Here is a 19135-nt window from a genome sequence, read left to right on the forward strand (position 1 = left end):
AGCTACTAAAAGATGGAACTCAGAAAGATGTTGAAGTTCCTGCATAACAACTTCAGAAGGTTAATGAAATTGAAGAAGCTTCTGAAAAATACGTCAGAAAGCTAACAAAGCTGGAAGCTTTTATTGGAGAAGGATCCTTTAAATCTTCTACTGCTAAAACAATTTCAAAATCTGAAGTGATGTTACTAACATCATGAGTAAACTCCAGTTTGATGAACAAGAAATTGTTCTAGAATCTGATATGGGAAATGATCTTGTGTCATTAAAAGATCAACATATGCATGATGTTGCACTACCACAAAGGAATCTAATGAGGATAAGCTAGCTGGAAATCAAGCTAGTTTTGATCTGAATTTGAAGGAATTCAGCTCAGACTTCAATACAAGTATCTTTGAGGATTCTCAGATGGAAAATGATGGAACAATTCCTTCAACTCAAGTTCAGAATGTTCAAAGAAACATTCTTCATGAACGAAGCATTCCATCTGTTGATCATATGTCTGCAGATCCTGAAACATCTGGATATGTTAAAAGACAGTCAGATCAGAAAGCTGGAAAGACTAAGAAGAAGAGAAGGCTACTAATGATTAAATTGCTTCAGAAGGTCATGATTATTGATGCTTGGAGTTCTCCATCCAGATGAGAAAGTATTTCAAAGAAAGAGAAGCATGCTCTCTTCATTGAATCTCAAAGTGAAGGACATCATCCTATAAGGTACACATTTATTTGCATTATAATAAATATGATGATTGAATGCATCAATATATGTCATCCTTAATATGTGCTTATATAAAATGTTTAACCCTAAAGGCAAAAACTTTTTCACTTTTTGTTCATACTCATTGCATGATGTCTTATGCTTTAACAAGATACATTAAGGGTGCATTTAAAATGAATTAGTGTTCTTATAATTTAACAAGGGGTTGCTTCTGTTATGTATAAATTCATGCATAATATTCTCTCATTGTTTGCCCCAAATCCTTTCTTAATTATCATGTTAAACGTTAAATGTGTTACATCATTTTGTGAATACTTATCCTTTCACACTTGAAATAAATGATTCTGATGCATTTCTATCTGAGTTATTAACATGAGTTGCAAACTGAATCATCATTATTGTTAAATAATTGATAGGAAGATTTATGTTTGATCATAAATGTTGAATCATGATTGTTCATTGATTTGAAACATAAAAAATGTCTTAATTTGTCAAACTTCAGAATAATCTGAAATGTGAAGATATTCACTTGATTTTGATGTAGTTTATGAAAATATCATTCCTCAAACATGATTTTAAATGAATCTTATGTTTGAATTAGCATTAGAAGATTTTTTATATACTTGATCTTCATGTTGATGCTGTGTGTGATCTTGTTATAATCTTCAAAAATTGCTCTAAGGTTTGCATTTTGTGTTCTTAAACTTATATTGGCCTTGCTTTGAGCATAAAAATTTGTTTTAAGCATTGTTGAATAATTATCTTACTTTAATTGCAAAAATTGAAGACAAAGATAGAGTTGTAAACATCAATGGCATATCAATATGTGTTTGTGCATAAATTTGTTGCATAAGACTATCTTGCAATTTGACCTTAAGTGTTTAACATACTTTTGAAGCATGTAAACTTGAAAGATCAACACTCAAAAGGTATCACTCACACACACACACACACACCTACATATGTGTGTTTTCCACAAAATTGTGAACATGTGTGTTTTCCACAAATTGTGTCAAAAATTGTTGCTTGTAATTTTTTTCTTTTAAAGAAACTATCTTGTATCAAATGATATACTTTGAAGCATTTCATCTTTTGAAAAAATTCAACAATATTTTCCAACATGAGAATATTGTAAAGAGAGAAAGATCTTTTCTAAACTCTGATTTCACCGCTTCCACAAATACTTCACTTTCTCTAAATTTCAAAAAAATTGCTGAATAAGATCAATTGATCTTTTCTCTTTTAAAAACTCAATTTAGATTAGATAATCATTTTCTAAATTATGTGCATGACTTTGTAAAAATGAAAAACTTATCTGCTATGACAATAAGTAAAAGAAAATAATTATTTTCTTAGAAAATCAAAAGATTTGAAATGTAATAGGATATTCATCTCTAAAACTTAGGGGGTGTTTTCTATACTTGAAAATATCAATCTTTTCGAAAACATTGAAACCAAGGACAAAAACATTTTCTCAAATTTTGAAGAAAATATCTCATTTTTTGAATATGTTGAAATGGTTGCATATGTTCTCATTTTTCATGTCTTGTTTATACAACTGATTGAAATAATGATTGATCATGATTCCTGCAATGTGTTTTAATTAAACCATGAGTTTGATATATGAATGCACTTGTGAATTACATGCAATGTCCTGTGATTCTTACCTTCCAAAATTATGTCACTTTTCCTTCATATCACCCCTACTACTTTTTGATAGATGACAAAAGGGGGAGAGATATATATGATGGGAGAAAAACCTAGGATGGGGAGACATATGTATTATGGGAGAGAGAAATCTAAAATGGATTTAATTAATGATGAATGTTATGAATTAACCTTTTCCATATGTTGAGGGGGAGTTTAATCAGTTTGATAAAAATTAAACTCTTGCATGTGTTTAGGGGGAGTTTAATTGCATATCCATGAACATTCTTACATTTATTATTATATCCATCATAAAACTTAATTTTTATTCAAAAGGTTTGTCATCATCAAAAAGGGGGAGATTGTTGAAGCAAAAATCTTTTTGATGAATGTTTTAATGATAACAAACCTCGTGGAATAAATAATAAGTTTTATGAATGGTGTTCTACTGATGATTGCACTTGAGTTTTTGTGATAAGAACAGGAATCACATAAGTGGATAAGCTAGAAGCCACCCACATCAATAAGTGCATCATATCTACTCAACAATGAAAGAATGAATATATCATCAGTTGAAACAACCAGATCATATCTCCATGAAGATTCATAGCTCAAGAATCATGATGGAAGAACTTGAATCATGATGAAAGAACTTACATCACAAGCTACACAAGAATGTGCTTGAAGTTATGTGACAAAACTCACATTGAGTTTTGTGCTATATGATCTGAAGATAGGTAAACAAGATAAAAGGAAACATGCATACAAGCTAGGAAGATTCTCAGAACCTCCTCAAAGTATCACACTTCCAAAGCTTCTGAAGATAAGAAGTTCAGAGTTCAGAATGTTCATATGAACAGAGTTCAGAATATTCATATGAATGGAGTTCATAATAATCATGAACATTAACCCTGAATATATCCAGAAATATTAAAGGATTACTTCATGGATAAACAAGAATATTTCAAGTCATCGGTTACAAGCAATGATGCAAAGAAATATTCTTTTGGACTTCAAAGAAAGAATCATCTTGTTTGTCAAAACAAATGATCTCTCCTTTATATGCTTCAAGTAGTTTTTGAAGGGAATAAAGAAATAACCTTCATAAGGTTCAAAGTGTTGAAGAACATTAGTATGTTTATGAACATCAGAAAGTTCAGCACAAAGTACAACCATCAAAAAGGAAGGAACCCAGAAGAAACACTCTGAAGTTCATATGTATGAACCCAGAAGGAGTTCAGAAGGTTGTTTAGAAGGTTGCTCAGAAGGTTCATTAGAGCAAACTCATAAATCAATATCCACACCAAGAACATGCAAGAACAGATGTGACATGAACATATCTTATGCATACAATGATTTTAACTTTGGATCAAGAAATCATTAAAGGCATCTATGGTGATTAAAGGATTAATGGACTTGGATAGTTCTTGATATTTGTGTGTTCATGAGTGATTAACTAAGACACAAACAAATTATAAATCAAACCAAGAATCAAGTTATCAAAGAACATGAAAACTTATGAACTCAGTCAGAGTTCAAAAGGTTAGTCAGAGTTCAGAAAGTTAAAAGAGTTCATAAGGTTGGACAGAGTTCAGAAGGTTGTTCATGATGAACATCAAGAACCAGGCCCAGATATTCATGAACAAAATGAAGAACATGCAAGGTCTACGTGACTTAAATAAAAGCCCAGTAAAGTACAATGACTAATATCAATCAAGGAATAAAGGCATTTAATTGATTAAAGTCAAAGAGGGCATCTTCAATGTTCATTCAAGACTATGAACATTTGAAGTACAAAACATTAGGAATATTCCATCAAGAATATCATCCTAGATGTTTTCCAAGCTGCACTTCATAAATGTTTCACTATTAGGATTTGATTACATCAAATGAAAGTCTTACAAATCATTCTAAGTGAAACAAAAAGGAACATTCTGATGTCCCTTGAGTTCAGAAAGTTCGATCCTGCTCCATGCTTTTTCTGACATGAACAGTACAGTTGTTGGAAAGAAAAAGGCAAAGCCTAAAGCAAGATCAAGTCTGAGTCAACAAGATTTTGACACATAAGGGAGTTGGTACTGTACAAAGCAAACCAAATCCCCTAAAGCATGGAAGTGAAGTGACAGCACCACTTTATGAGATCCTGCACTAGTTCCAAGACAGATTTCAAAGAAGATCTGATCCAGGAACATCTGAAGTACGTCCAAGAACAATCTTCATAGTACAACCCAGAAATTCATGTGATATTCATATGATGAAACCCAGAAACACATCTAGCCCTTCATCCACATGAACCCAGATGAAGATCATGATGAACACAACAACATTCTGAAGTATTTCAGCTTGCCCAGATTTTCAAGTAAAAGTTAGTGGGTCCCAGGACACAAGGCACAAGACCATTGGACACCCTACAACGGCTATATGAGCCCAAAAACTCTATAAATAGAGATCAAGGCCTCAACATTACATGCACCATTGCAAAGCAACAAGAAAAACAACATGAACATTGTTGTGAAGCTTTAGCAAAAAATTGATCATCACAAAGATTCGAAGAAGTCTTTTTAAGTGTAAATCAATTCTCTTTCTCTTATCTTTTCAAAGATAAGTTCTTCTTCTTCTTCTGTTTGTTTCACAAACATTCAAACTCCAAACATCTTGTAAAGTCTCATCTAGCTTTAGGGGTACTAAAGTGTAGTTTGAGTTGAAGGTGTAAAAGTCTAAGTGGGTAACTTAGCAAGAAGAAAAGAAAGTCTCATCTAGCTTTAGGGGTACTAAAGTGTTAGTTTGAGCAGAAGATGTAAAAGTCTAAGTGGGTAACTTAGCAAGAAGAAAAGAAAGTCTCATCTAGCTTTAGGGGTACTAAAGTGTTAGTTTGAACAGAATTTGTAAAAGTCTAAGTGGGTAACTTAGCAAGAAGGTGCATGCCTGCTGAGGCTTAGAGAATACAGGGTTGTAACTGTTCAGGTGAACAAAGATTGTAAGGTGCAGGATTTGAGAAGTTATCTCAAACATCATAGTGGAAACTCTCACAAGATTGTGAGGAGTGGACTAACCCACATTGGGGGAACCACTATAAATCTCTGTGTGTTTATTCACTCTTCCCTATACTCTTTATTTACAGTATACACATCACACACAAACACATTTATTTATTTATTTAAACTGTTTTTGTACTAACACTTCAGAACGTTCTGAAGTCAGTCTCCAAACTTAACCATTCCAAGTTCACAACTTGAGAATCAATTTTAAGTTACAGGTTTAATTTTAAAAGGGTCACAATTCAAACCCCCTTCCGTGTGACTATTATATCCACTTCAACTACTATTTCTCTAATTTGGGTGGTTACACTGTTATCTTAGTTACTTCTTAATTCGGGGAGGTTTTCATCGATGTTAGTTATTTCACTTCCCTAATTATTGTTATCTCAAAGTTGGTTCACTTCAGGTGAAATTAAGAATTTCCATAATAAAATTAAACAGGATTCATAAAATAATTGAATAAAGAACTTAAATTAAACAAATCCAACAAATAAAATATATGTTCATCTTATAACCCTACCCTAATAGGGTTTAGTTACTCATGGTTACAAAAGAGAAATTACAAAAGAAATAAAACATACCATAAAGACTTAGAGTGAGGAGAAATATTACTCCTTTGAAGCTCATAGTGTTTGCCTTCCTCTTGAACTGCTTCGTTTCTGAATGAAAAATTATGAATGAAAGGAGTTGTATTTTTAGGCTTGATTTCTATCTGATTTGGGCCTAAAAACTGAGTTTTTCCAGTTAAAAGTAGCAAAAAGCAGTTATTTCCCAAAATCAGTATGCTGGGGGCGCCTTTGTTACACGCTTGAGGTGCATAGGTACTTTTTCATCATGCCCTGGGGATTGAAACACTCTCAGGGACACTTTAGTGTTATTTTGCGTGCTCGGGGTGCGTGGCTCATCCCCAAGGGGCGTGTCAGTGCATTTTCTTGCGCGTAATCACATGTTTCATCGTCCTTTGGGTGTTTTCTTCCATATAACTTGTTTTGAGACTTGGAATAGAACTTCTCCCTCTTGTAATGTCTTCATAGGCCTCTTTAATCTTAATTCATTGTCTTCTCAAATCTTCAAGATGCTTTGTTTTGCCGATTTGCATGATTTCTTCTTGAAATACATCAAAATACCCTAAAAGTGCTATGTTTCGGAAAAACTAGAATGGACATGACTCGAATGAAAACATTACAAAATGTTCCAAAAACCATAGACAATTGCTCTAAAACTCTTCTATCTTAGATCAAAACTAAATAAAAATGATTAAAATGTATGCTAAGAATAACGTAAGATGTTATGTTATCAATATCTACAATTTTAACCGCGTGTATGGTAGATTATTTTAGTAATCTATAAGTGTGGTCCATCTAACTAATAGATTGGCTTTAAATAAAAGATGACCTAATATAATGGTTGTTTGGTCTAATGGTAATTAACGTCAATGAAATCTTATTTTGAAATTCAAAATTAGTGATATCCCTCTCTTCTCCTTTATATATGGTGGTTACATAACCGAATTGTAACCATAAAAGTATGAAAAGTTGAAAAGAAAAGAAGAGCATTTATTTTTTTTCACATAACAGAAAAGGGATATTCAACTTTCTCATGACAAAAAAAGTATTCTCACCATCAAAGGATACAAGAAAAGAAAAGGTAGAGTTGCAAAAATCAATTACACAAGAGTATTAAAAACATAAAAGAAATTTGCATAACGAGTTCGAGTATGTTTTCCTACTGTCTTATAAAACATCAAGGATCAAGGCATAGTGAGAATCATGATATCAAGATCTTGAATCATGATATCAAAAATCCTAGCATTCCTTGTGCTTGATAGGATTCTTTGGGTTTTGAATAAATTAAATTTCATTTTAGTTTCTTAAAAAAAAGATCTTAAATCAAATTTCGCTGACGGTTGGTATGAGAGCATGGTTACCGATATATATTATGATTCTCCTTAAAAGAGGATCTTCTGAATTTCATGAATTACAATTTGAATTTGGGAGATATATTAAATCAGGGGCGGTTTCACCGCCCGGCGACGACCCCGGGCGGTCACCCGGGCTCAATCTATAATTTTTGCACATTAGACCCAACCCAAAAGCCCATTAACACACTTACAAAAAGAAAAATTTGGGCAAAATCTGAAAATTCTCACACGCAAATAGGCTCGGAAAAGATATTTACCTCCTAATTTTATTTAGCACACTATTGACGGGTCCATCTCTCTTAATTTAACGGGTTAATTGTTCAAATTGACCCTATAATATACATTATGTCTGAAAAATGACCCTATAAAATACAACACATATATTCTAGCATTGTAACTTGAATTTCTTATTTTTGACCATCCTATATTATACTCGTAGTCTAAAAATGTGACTATAGGTTTAATTTTTTCACTATTTTTTTCATACATGTTTAGCACGTTAAAATATAGATTTACACAAAATTAAATTTCTTCGACCAGTGATAAATTAATTATGAATTTTTATTCCTTCATAATTATGAATTTCTTAAACAATTTATAATTAATTTGTATCTCGTTTAAAAAGTACAAAATTTCATTGTGAAGGTTCTTATCATGTTCTAGTCATGCCTACAAAATTAGGGAACTAAATTTGACTTGTGAGTATACACTTACGCGGAACAAAATTTCAATTTTGCACGTTTTGGTTGAAAAATCAAAATAAATTTAAACGACTTCGAAATGCTATGAAACTTTACAAATCCTTTTTATGTATTTTTATAGATGTCTCTGCAAATAATGAGCTCAAAATTCGATTTATAGGTAGAGATTTCCGTTGTTTTGTTTTTTGAGTTTTTGACACTTTTAAAATTCATAATTAATTTGTCCTTTGTCGAAAATTTATAATATTTTCTGTGTAAAGTCATATTTTAACGTTCTTAACTCGCCTCTAAGAAATCATGAAAAAATTCAATCTCTTGGTTGCTTTTTTGGACTTCACGTATATTACAGAGTTATAAATAATAAAAATCTCGAATTATATGTTCAGAATACATGTTATTTAATTACAAGGTCAATTTTTCAGACTTCACGTATATTACATGGTCAATTTCAATTAATAAGCCTATTTTAAATTGTACTTTTGTTGAAAAAATGAGAAACCTCTTTTATTTTGATTTATGACTGTTTATATATTATGTCACATATAAATTTGCGATAAATTTTTCGCCCAGCTCCATAAATTTCCTGGCTCCGCCACTGTATTAAATGGAACAATTTTGATTACGGTGTGAGTACTTTGATGAATCGTTGAATCAAATTAAAATTGTCAATGGTGTTTTGATATAAATTGTTTCCTTGAGTATTCATATATACATTAATGGTTTTCCTTGTCGTTGATATCAATTTACAAGTTCTTGGCACGAGACAAATTGATTACTCTTTTTCTTTTTTTTAAAGAACAAATTTATTACTCTAAATGATATAGTATCAATTATATTTTGTTATGATTTTTCACTTTACAAAATGGGATTCCTTTGATACGAAGGAAATACAGTAGTGCCCTGAATTAATTTGTGAATTGAACCGTAATGGATTTAAATGTTCACAAGTAGAAATTTGTTTCTTCATGGGAAACAAGTTCTGCCCTGAATTGATTTTTATTAGGACTAAAAAAATAAAATTGATATATTTATAAAGACTAAAAACATATTTAACTCTTTTATATTTAATAATAATGCAACCAAACAAAAATGTTTTCAAAATACTATGTATGTATGTATGTATGTATGTATGTATGTATGTATGTGTAGTTGGCAAATCCAACCAACAAACTGATATGCAATGTCCAAAATGACATTGTTTCAATCACCATTTTCCTAGTACTATCAAATGTCAACATTAACATTGTAAGATGAGATTTACAGAATTTTATTTTCTTTCCTCGACACAAAAAAACTCTAGCCATAAATACAGCTCTATACAAATATATTTTCGAAAAAAATTATATATATAGTATTAAGACTTTACTCTTCTCCATGTCTAACAAATTTATAGAAAAGTCATGCATCTATACAATACAAAACCCGTTTTCTTAATTCTTCTTCCACTCCTCATGCTACATCGCAATTGGGATTTATCTTTCGAACCCTCCAATTTTTCCGGTCCATATATAAACGACATCATCACCTACCAAGGTGATGCTGTTGAATCAAATGGTACCATTCAACTTACTAAAGTAAAAAACGGTATAAACATGCCACATAGTGTTGGCAGAGCCTCTTATGCTATTCCAATACGCCTTTTTGACCCTGCAATTGGTCTTGCAAGTTTTACAACCACATTCTCTTTTCTTGTAACATCAAATGGACAAAGCAAAGGAGATGGAATTGCATTTTTTTATGGCTGGACCAAATCATTCGAAGATCCCTGAATCTTCGAGTGGTGGGTATCTTGGCCTTTTCAACCCCGAAACTGCTTTTAAACGAATTCTAAATCAAATCGTCGCCGTTGAATTCGATACGTTTGCAAATCAGTGGGACCCACCATATGCGCATGTGGGTATTAATGCAAATTCGATTAGTTCCGAAACAACGGAGAGATGGGGAATCGATAGTGTTGAGAGCAATTTAACAATGGTGGTTGCTACAGTTAGTTATGATAATCTTAATTATACTTTAAGCGTCGTTGTAAATACGGTGTATGGAACTACAATTAGCCTTTCATGGGCGGCTGATTTGAGGGGATATCTGCCTGATTGGGTTATCGTTGGGTTCTCCGGTGCCACGGGAGGATTGGTTGAAACACACAAGATTCTTTCGTGGACTTTCAGATCTGACAAGTATTCGTATAGATACAATTAGTTATATAAGTTTATATCTTGATTTATATAAATGTACTCTATGTTGGGAATTATGATAATGATTCATAATGATGTACTCAACAGGACAATTATATATATAGTAGTTGTATCAAGAGAAATTCTTACGTGAACTCTTACCCAACACATCATTTTCACACCCAACCAATTAAAATCTAACACCTCGTTAAAATAATAAAAAGAATTAATATCAGAATTTTTTCTCATTATTTTTAATATTTCTCTCTCATTTTTCCACTTTCTTTAACCGACAAGAACCACCCACCACCATTTATGTTGTCATTTCCTTAATTAAAATCACACTTTTTTTAAAGTTAATAACATGTGTCATTTTTTTATTGGTTGAGTGTAAGAATAATGTATTGGGTGAGAGTTCATGCAAGAATATCTCGTATCAATTACCAAAAGAGAAATTATACATTGACACCCTTTTATTTGTACCACTCCATGTGGCAATGATATTTTAGTAATTTCAAACACAATGTTAGTATCCTTCCCCTTTCCCTCATCCTGGTTTCTCTCACCAAACCATCCTCTCTTTCTTTCCCTCTCTATATGCACCTCCACGCTCTACCACCACCACCCACCGTCATCGTTCCTCCCTCTCTTTCGCCGGAATCCCTCAATCTCCTTTGGCCACCGTCCCTTTCCTCCGATTCACTCTATTTTTACTATCGTCGTCCCTCACTCTCTTCGTCGGTGTCTCCTTAGATCTCTACCCACCGTAAACTCCATTCTCCCTCTCAATCAGCGTCCAACACCACAATTGTCTGTCCACATCTTCCTTCGTTGTCAGCCTCTATCGTCAATGTTTGTTAAAAACAAGCCGGAAGTTTAGCGCGAGACGTCGGAGTTCATATCCGCATTTAAAATAGTCATTGTTTCTATTCAAATCCAGTGTCGGTGCCGATGAAAGAGTAACAGTGGCGAGATCTGAGATGAGGAATAGTTTTACTCCGCCCCCACCTCCGCCGCGCCCTCTTCTTCGGCTCCGTCGTGCTCGGGCACTCAAGACGTTATCAGAACTTAGACCCTTATCCGCAAGTCATCGTCCGGTGGCGGTGGCCGACGACACAGTGGCGGTCAGAGAGAGAGAGAGAGAGAGAGCAACGATGAGAGAGAGGGTATGAGAGAGAACTCAGATTTCAATTTTTTGTTTTATTTTTTATTTGACACTTTTTCATTTAAATTTTAGTATTAAATTTGCCACCTAAGGTGGTACAAGAGTGGTATGTCCGCCTAAGGTGGTCAACCTATCAGAACTCTTGCAAAAAACTAGTTGAACAGGAGTTGTAGGAAAAGTAACTTACTCTATTTTAAAAGTAATTTTAGTATGGTTAAATTTATAATTACCCAAAATAAAAGGGTGACGAAATTTGTGAGAATTTAGGGTGTGACTTGGTAGTGAAAAGAAAGTGAAAAAAGAAGAGACCGCGAGAAGAGAAAAAAAGTTAATAAATAATAAAATGTAAGGTATTGTTTTTTTTTTTTTGTTTACAATGTAAGGTATTGTTTGATATGAGTAAAAGAGAAGAAAATTAGATGATGGAGAAACATATGTAACAAATTAGCATTTTCCAAATATTTCAACCATTTCAACCGGGGAGAATACCCTTGCAACCATTTTTTTTTTTTTTGTGGTGGTCGGGGTTTAAACTTCGGACCTTGCATATATAATGCATTGTCCCTACCAACTGAGTTAATCTCACGAGGACACCACACGAGTTTGTTATAGATATCATGTTAGCTAAATATATATAGAACGAATAATATAAATGATTGATAAAGTTGAAATTAAATAATATGAGTACTAGAAGACACGTTTTTCATTAAGAGACTATGCACTTTCAATGTAACTCAATGAGATAATTGTAATCATCATGTTATGGTTTTGATTAGGTATGGCCAATTATTGTTAGGATTGAGTTTAGAAATTTTAAAGTGAGTTTTTTCTTCAAAAATATAAATATAAATTTGAAGTGAGTTTGTTTTCATGGTTCAAATATTTGTTATTATTGATGGACCAAATATAACCGAGTGATGTTTGATTGTGTAAACTCGTGTTGAAATTTCAAATTAACGTGTTTTGGATTAAATAGAAAAGTAGGGCATTATTTTTTTTTTTTTTATGTATTAGTAGTTGAAAATGAAATACAATGTCTGAAATGCTAGCACTATTTTCTTAAGTCTATATTAGACTCAAGTTAACATTTCATAAATACTTACATTTTTTTTTAGGGAAATATTTATATTTTTATTTAAAAGATATATTTTTTTTGGCAAAAACAAATTGATATTCATTCATTCAAATCGAGAGATTACATCATTCAACACCGCTAAAAACGTAAAAGATGAATCTGCAAACAAACTCACAGCATCCAAGTTAATAGCATATAACGGCATAATGCCTACAAAAATATACGATAAAATTAAAGTGACCGGAATATCCATGGCCTTCGGATTTGCAACGTTGACGCCCAAATCTTTGATTGAATAATCAATCTTTTCAGATGAATAAAATGGACACCGCAAGAAGACGGGAAATCAAACAGCGCCGTACAAGACGACGAACAACAAACCACCACACTTAGATGATGAAATCACAAAGAAAAAACCTAGATCTATGTGAAAATCACTTATTTAGATTGAAATAGAGAGAAAAAGATGACGAGGGGGTGATTTCAGGTCAAAAATTGACCCAAAACCACCCCTCAATGAAAAAACTGGAAGAGAAAACTAGGGCCGACTTGTTGGAGAGGGAGGGGAAGAGTGAGAGAGAAAAACAAATTTAAAAGATATAAAAGAAGCAAAATTTAACTAACAAATATTTGCTCTGTCTACGAATTAAAAGATTCAACGGTTTCTCAAATGACTTGTCAACTTAAATAAAATTGAACTTTAACTAATTCTATAGTCAGGGCCGTTCCTAGAGTTTTACGGGCCTTAGGCATAATATGAAAAAGGGCCCTTACATAATACATCATAATTTTTTTTAGCTTATTGTTGTTTTTTTAGCTCTGCATTTAGTTTTTTTTATTTCGCTTTTCACTACCAAATAAATGTTTTTTATACAACATCTGAAAATAAATTAAATACTATATATACACCAAAACAAAATAAAATATCGTAGAAGTAGAGAAAAATAGCACATGCGAAGTAGACTGAAATTTTAGCACCCCATTTTAAACTAAAATAGAATTTGCTTTGTTATGAAATTATCCCAATTTCTTGGATAATGAATATCGTCGATATTTTTAATATTAGTGAAGAATATTATTAGGAACAAAGGGCCCAAAAAAATATCACCAATTTCTTCGATAACAAATTTTCGATCATATTATTAAGAACAACCAAAAAAAATTATAGGAGGGTGTATATAGAAATTTTTGTGCTGCATGAGATATATATAGCAAATCTCACTAAAAGGGCCAAAAATATTAACCGATTTCAGCCCATTTTTATATCATGTTAAATTTTGGGCCTTTTCAGAGAAGTTTGCTATATATACCCCCAAAATCCAAATATTTCTTTATACACCCCCACCTTAAAAATTTTTTTAGGCCCCCTACCGGCAAGGGCCCTAGGCCGTCGCACTCGTGGCCTATGCCCTAGGGCCGGCCCTGTCTATAGTTGCAAACATTAATCTCGTGTATAGTCTTTATAATAAACTCAAATTAGTATAACATAATTATTATTTGGGGAATTAGTCACTTTAGTCCCTGAATGGGGAACGATTCGTCAATTTAGTCCCTGAATGCAGATAAATTGCAAAATAGTCCCTGAATGTAGACTTTGTTAGTCAATTTAGTCCCTGAATGCAGACTCCGTTAGTCAATTTAGTCCCTGAATGTAGACTTCGTTAGTCACTTTAGTCTCTGAAATTGACCATGCAGGGACTGTTTTGCATATTATCTGCATTCAGGGACTAAATTGACGAATCGTTCCCCATTCAGGGACTAAAGTGACTAATTCCCCTTATTATTTTTACTTAATTACAATTTTGGTCCCTTTATTTTCTCCCACTCACATAATTGGTTCCCCATCTTAAAATCACTTTGTTTTAGCCCTTTCACCAAAACTTTGTACTTAAAATTGTTGATTTTACATATTTTAAATAATATAGCATACAACCTATGATGTGGTGTGATCAAAACTTTTGAAATTGCAAGAAAATCCATTAAAATTGTAGTTTTGACTTCAGTTTCATCATTTTTCAGGTACACAAATTTGATAGAGGGGCCAAATTTGGGTGATTTCAAAAATGGAGGGACTAATTTCGTGAATGATTAAAAATTAGAGGATCAAAATTGTGATTAAGCCTATTCTTTTTTACGTCGAAGATAGAATTACTTTTAAAAAATAATAAAGAATGAAATCAGTGACAAATATATTTGTCCCAACGTCATTCTTCAATGATTCATTTGCAAAAAATATTATGACAACAATGATGTGTAAGAGAGTTAAAAGATCAAGTTTCAAATCCCGACTAAATAAAAACAAAGATAAATGACAACTTCTCACGTTTTAGAATTAATGAAAATGTGTAAAAGTTTCTTTTTAAACAAATAAAATGACATGCAATAAAAAATTAAATGGCCTTAGTTTGGAGAAAATTAAAAAGGAACACTAATGTGTAGGAAAATGGAAAAGTAAGTATTTTTTACAATGTTGTGATTAAATTTAACTAATCGCGCTTCAAGGAACTTGACTTATAGTGATGGGCGAAAGCCGTCACTACATGCTAATTTCTGTGGGTATAGGTAGAGATAACATTGACCGACGGCTATATTGGTCGTGCACTATACCAAGCAAGTTGCAACGGAATTCTGCCGTTACTCTTTAAGAGGCATCCGCCCGAGATAAACTTCCCACCTTGCTAAAAAAAAGGGGGTGAGAGTAAGGTCTACCTCAGCGGCCGACGACTATAACGGAAGCGAGTTGTGTGTCTGTACAAGCTTTACCTGCAGACTAGTACCCTTACCTACAATGTTTCTATAGCCGTAGGTAAAAACAAACCCCACTTTTTGCTTTTATGAAATCCCCAACAAAAAAAAAAATAAATTAAACTTGAAACCCCCAAATTTATTTATTACTATTTGTTGTTGATGCCCTATTGTTGTTAAAAGGCAAATTTAATTCAATTCAATTCAGGAACAAATGGGAACTTACTCTAAATATTAAAAAGCCAAATTTGTGTTTAAAGAAACAACTTGGAGGAAGCTTGGAAGTAGGTCCAATCCTTACGAGGACTTCGTTATGGCAAGAGTATTTAATTTAGAGTATCATGCAAACATCCAGGTTTTTTGATTAATATGTTTCTTAAAGTTAATCAAAACTTTCTTAGTAGCCTCAACTTGTCCATTTTCTTTATCAGAAGTGTCTTCCTCACTCAAGCATATTCTTGCTAAAGTCCCATCCAACATTATTTTTTTTAAATGTTTTTGTAGTCCATTTGAAAGATCTGAGTAAACATGAACATCTAAATGAAGTTTTAGAAACATCTTCTCCGATAAACATTTTTTTATATTTTGAGTAGCCATCCATTAAACTCAACATTTCATTACCATTAATTACCAGAGGCTGAATCTACTATCAAGTCAACGACATCCATAAGATATTCATATTTAGGAATATCAAGATTTCTGTAGTCTATACATACTCTTGGAGACCCATTTTTCTTTGTAACATGTACTACAATCAAACTCGATTGATCAATCTACACTCAAACTCCATTTTTCAAAATAACTTTACTCGAATACTTAATTAGATGTCTCTGATTTGAGGACTTTTAAAAGTAATGTAGGACTTTTAACTCACATTACCTACACATGAAATGTGAGTGCATCAATTTGTTTATGCTCCCCGTGTAGAAGCTTTTTCATTTGCCTACACTTACATTTATATCGTCTAACCCTTGTTGAATCACGACTCTAATACTGTTGTGAATTCGTTTAAAAATCACATCAATAAAATACTTGATGTGTGGAGCAAAGTAATCAAGCAACCAATATCAACGTGGGTAGCAATTATAAACACAAGCAAAAGTACGAAACAGCGGGAGAAAGAAAGAGAGAACACAGGAAATTTATTTACTCAGTTTGGTCCAATACTGACCTAGTCTAGGGAGAGAGCAGCCCTCCGTTCGACTATAATGATGGGTAACTTTACAAAATAGATATCAAAGGGTTGCAAGAATTAGTCTTCAAACCTAATTCTACCCAAAGTCTCATTCTCTTCCTGTGACCAAGAGACTCAATCCAACAGTGTTTTGTTCAAGGTGAATCAAAACAATCCCAACCCTAGTGTCTCCTGCTTAGAGAAATCTCTCTAAGCCCTAGTTTGTTGTTTGTTTCTAAACCCTTGTTTTAAGCCCCCTCTCTTAAGGTTTACTCTGATACAAAGGTCTATATTTATAGTAAAAGTATCCCTAAAAAAACAGGAACAAATCTCAGCCCAAATATACGTTTCCTTTTTATTTGCTACTGGAAAAATCGAGCACCGATTTTAGCAAATCAGACACCCTAGTGTCTCATGCTTAGAGAAATCTCTCTAAGCCCTAGTTTGTTGTTTGTTTCTAAACCCTTGTTTTAAGCCCCCTCTCTCAATGTTTACTCTGATACAAGGTCTATATTTATAGTAAAAGTATCCCTAAAAAAACAGGAACAAATCTCAGCCCAAATGTATGTTTCCCTTTTATTTGCTACTGGAAAAATCGAGCACCGATTTTAGCAAATCAGACACCGAAAATTTCCGTAATGAAAAGCTGAAAAGCGCTGTCAAGATCGGCCAATTTTGAGTCACTTTCACAACAGATACCATTGTTGGATCGCGAGGAGATCCCATGGGATCATCCATATTAGACCTAGAACAACCATACAATCTCTCTCCTTCTCAAGTGTAAGTCGTCACTTTCTTTATCTCCCCCTCAAGCGAAAACTCTTTCATCCATATACACTTACACTTATATCGTTGAACCTTTGTCGAACCACGACTCTGAATACCATTGTTGGGTTCCCAGGGGAGCCCGTGGGATAATCAATATTGAGCCGAGAGCAAACATAGTAATGAGTTAGAAACCACACTATATTATAAAACACTAAGACATTATGTGTATGGTTTCTTTTACTTATAAAGTGTTCAATCTCCACTTTTCTAAACAATGTAGGACATCTAACTCATATTTGCTACACAAAACATGTACCGTGTCATATCACGCTCTAACACTAAACTTCACAAGGAGACGTTTTTCATGGATGTGTTACTGTTTGAATGATAAAATTGCTTCTTCATAAAATTACAATTTGAGACACAAAAATGTCTAGTCACTCATTTTTCAAACCTTAGATAGCTCCGAACACAAAAAGCTGGATCCTTTGTCCATTATCCCCGAAGACCCAGAGAAATAAAATCAGAGAAAATGGCGAGCACCAATAAAATTCACACACGTAACTATCAGATTTTTCAGGTGAAGATATCTAACCTAACAAAATTGACATTGTCCGTTCAAAAAGACTTCCAAACAAAAAATTAAACACATGAAATTTAATACTTATTTTTTAAATTAACACTTTCCCCTTGTACCTATGCAAGAATGGCGACACGATCAAGACAACACTACACCATTTGTTGTCTCTGGCAACACTTTTTTAGCCAACATGTAAAAATTGTTGCCTAAAAGTCGCTAAGGCAACGTTTTCTGATTGTTGCTAGAAATATTTTCGCAACACCTGGAAAATGTCCCCTAAAATACTTCTGGGGACGTTTTTGGAATGTTACTTTGTTATCTTTTTGGCAACGATTGTTAATTGTCCTCTAAAATACTTCTGGGGACGTTTTTTGAGTGTTACTCTAATATCTCTTCTGGGGACATTTTTAATGTATCACTATATTATTTCTTAGAAACTTCTATGTTTGTATGTTGATGATTTGAGTTTTTTTTATGAGTTTGATGGATTCTTAACAAGTATTTATTTTATTTTATTTATTTGATGAAAACTGATACCGATGTTGATATTTTATAATAAAAATGATTAAATCAGAAGAAGGAAAGACGAAAGTGTTATCTGAAATGAAAAGACACCGTTCATAATTTTCAAACGTTATTGCAATAAAAAGAGTGGAAAGACGGATAAAGATTTTGAGTTGAATTTTTTATAATTCCAATTATACCCTTAAACAAATTTTCCTATACTAATTGTTATAATGTTTGTGGTATTAAAAAGGATGTGGATTTATATTATATTTGTTAAATTATTGTTGTTATTGAAAAAGATAAACATGATTTTTTGGGGTTGTTGCGATTTGAAAGTCACAAGTATTTTTATTAATAATTTTAATCAAAATTTCATATAAAATACCGTTCATAATTTACATGTGCCAGCGCAATAAAAAGAGCGGAAAGACAGACAAGTGTGTTGGAACAAAATGAGTTTAAACAATGCCTCTTAAAGTTTTGATGATAACAAAGTATTAAAAGATCAATTGGATATACTAATATTTGTTCAAGTGTGCAGGACCATAGACTAAAACTTATGTCTTAAAACAAAGTATTTGTTATGGAAAAACAAATTAGAGCAGAGGAATTTTTCAAGAGAAGCCAAGTTGCAAGTCAAAATCTGAAGAAGTCGGAGTCTAAAGTCTATCCGGAAGCTAAATGTTCAGAGTCTAAAGTTTATCAGAAGTTGAAGGCAGACAATGAAGTCAATAAAACACTAAAAAAGCGTCTATTCAGCGGTGGAGCCAGGAATTTTATAGAGTATGAGCAAAACAATTATCGCAAATTTACATGTGACATAATATATATATATATATATATATATATATATATATATATAGTCATATCGTATTTGTTACATTTTTTTAATATTTAAATTTATTCTTATCTATTTGTTACAT

At 32.7% G+C, this 19135-nt stretch overlaps 1 pseudogene; it reads left to right on the forward strand.

Moving 5' to 3' along the window:
- Positions 1-9424: 9424 nt before the first annotated feature.
- Positions 9425-10223, forward strand: LOC146900164 (lectin 7 pseudogene; annotated as a pseudogene).
- The last annotated feature ends 8912 nt before the right edge of the window (positions 10224-19135 follow it).

The sequence above is a fragment of the Medicago sativa genome, chromosome 8 (assembly GCF_051527215.1).
Source record: "Medicago sativa cultivar Bolivia chromosome 8, Bolivia_mono, whole genome shotgun sequence".
In the NCBI taxonomy this organism is placed as follows: domain Eukaryota; kingdom Viridiplantae; phylum Streptophyta; class Magnoliopsida; order Fabales; family Fabaceae; genus Medicago; species Medicago sativa.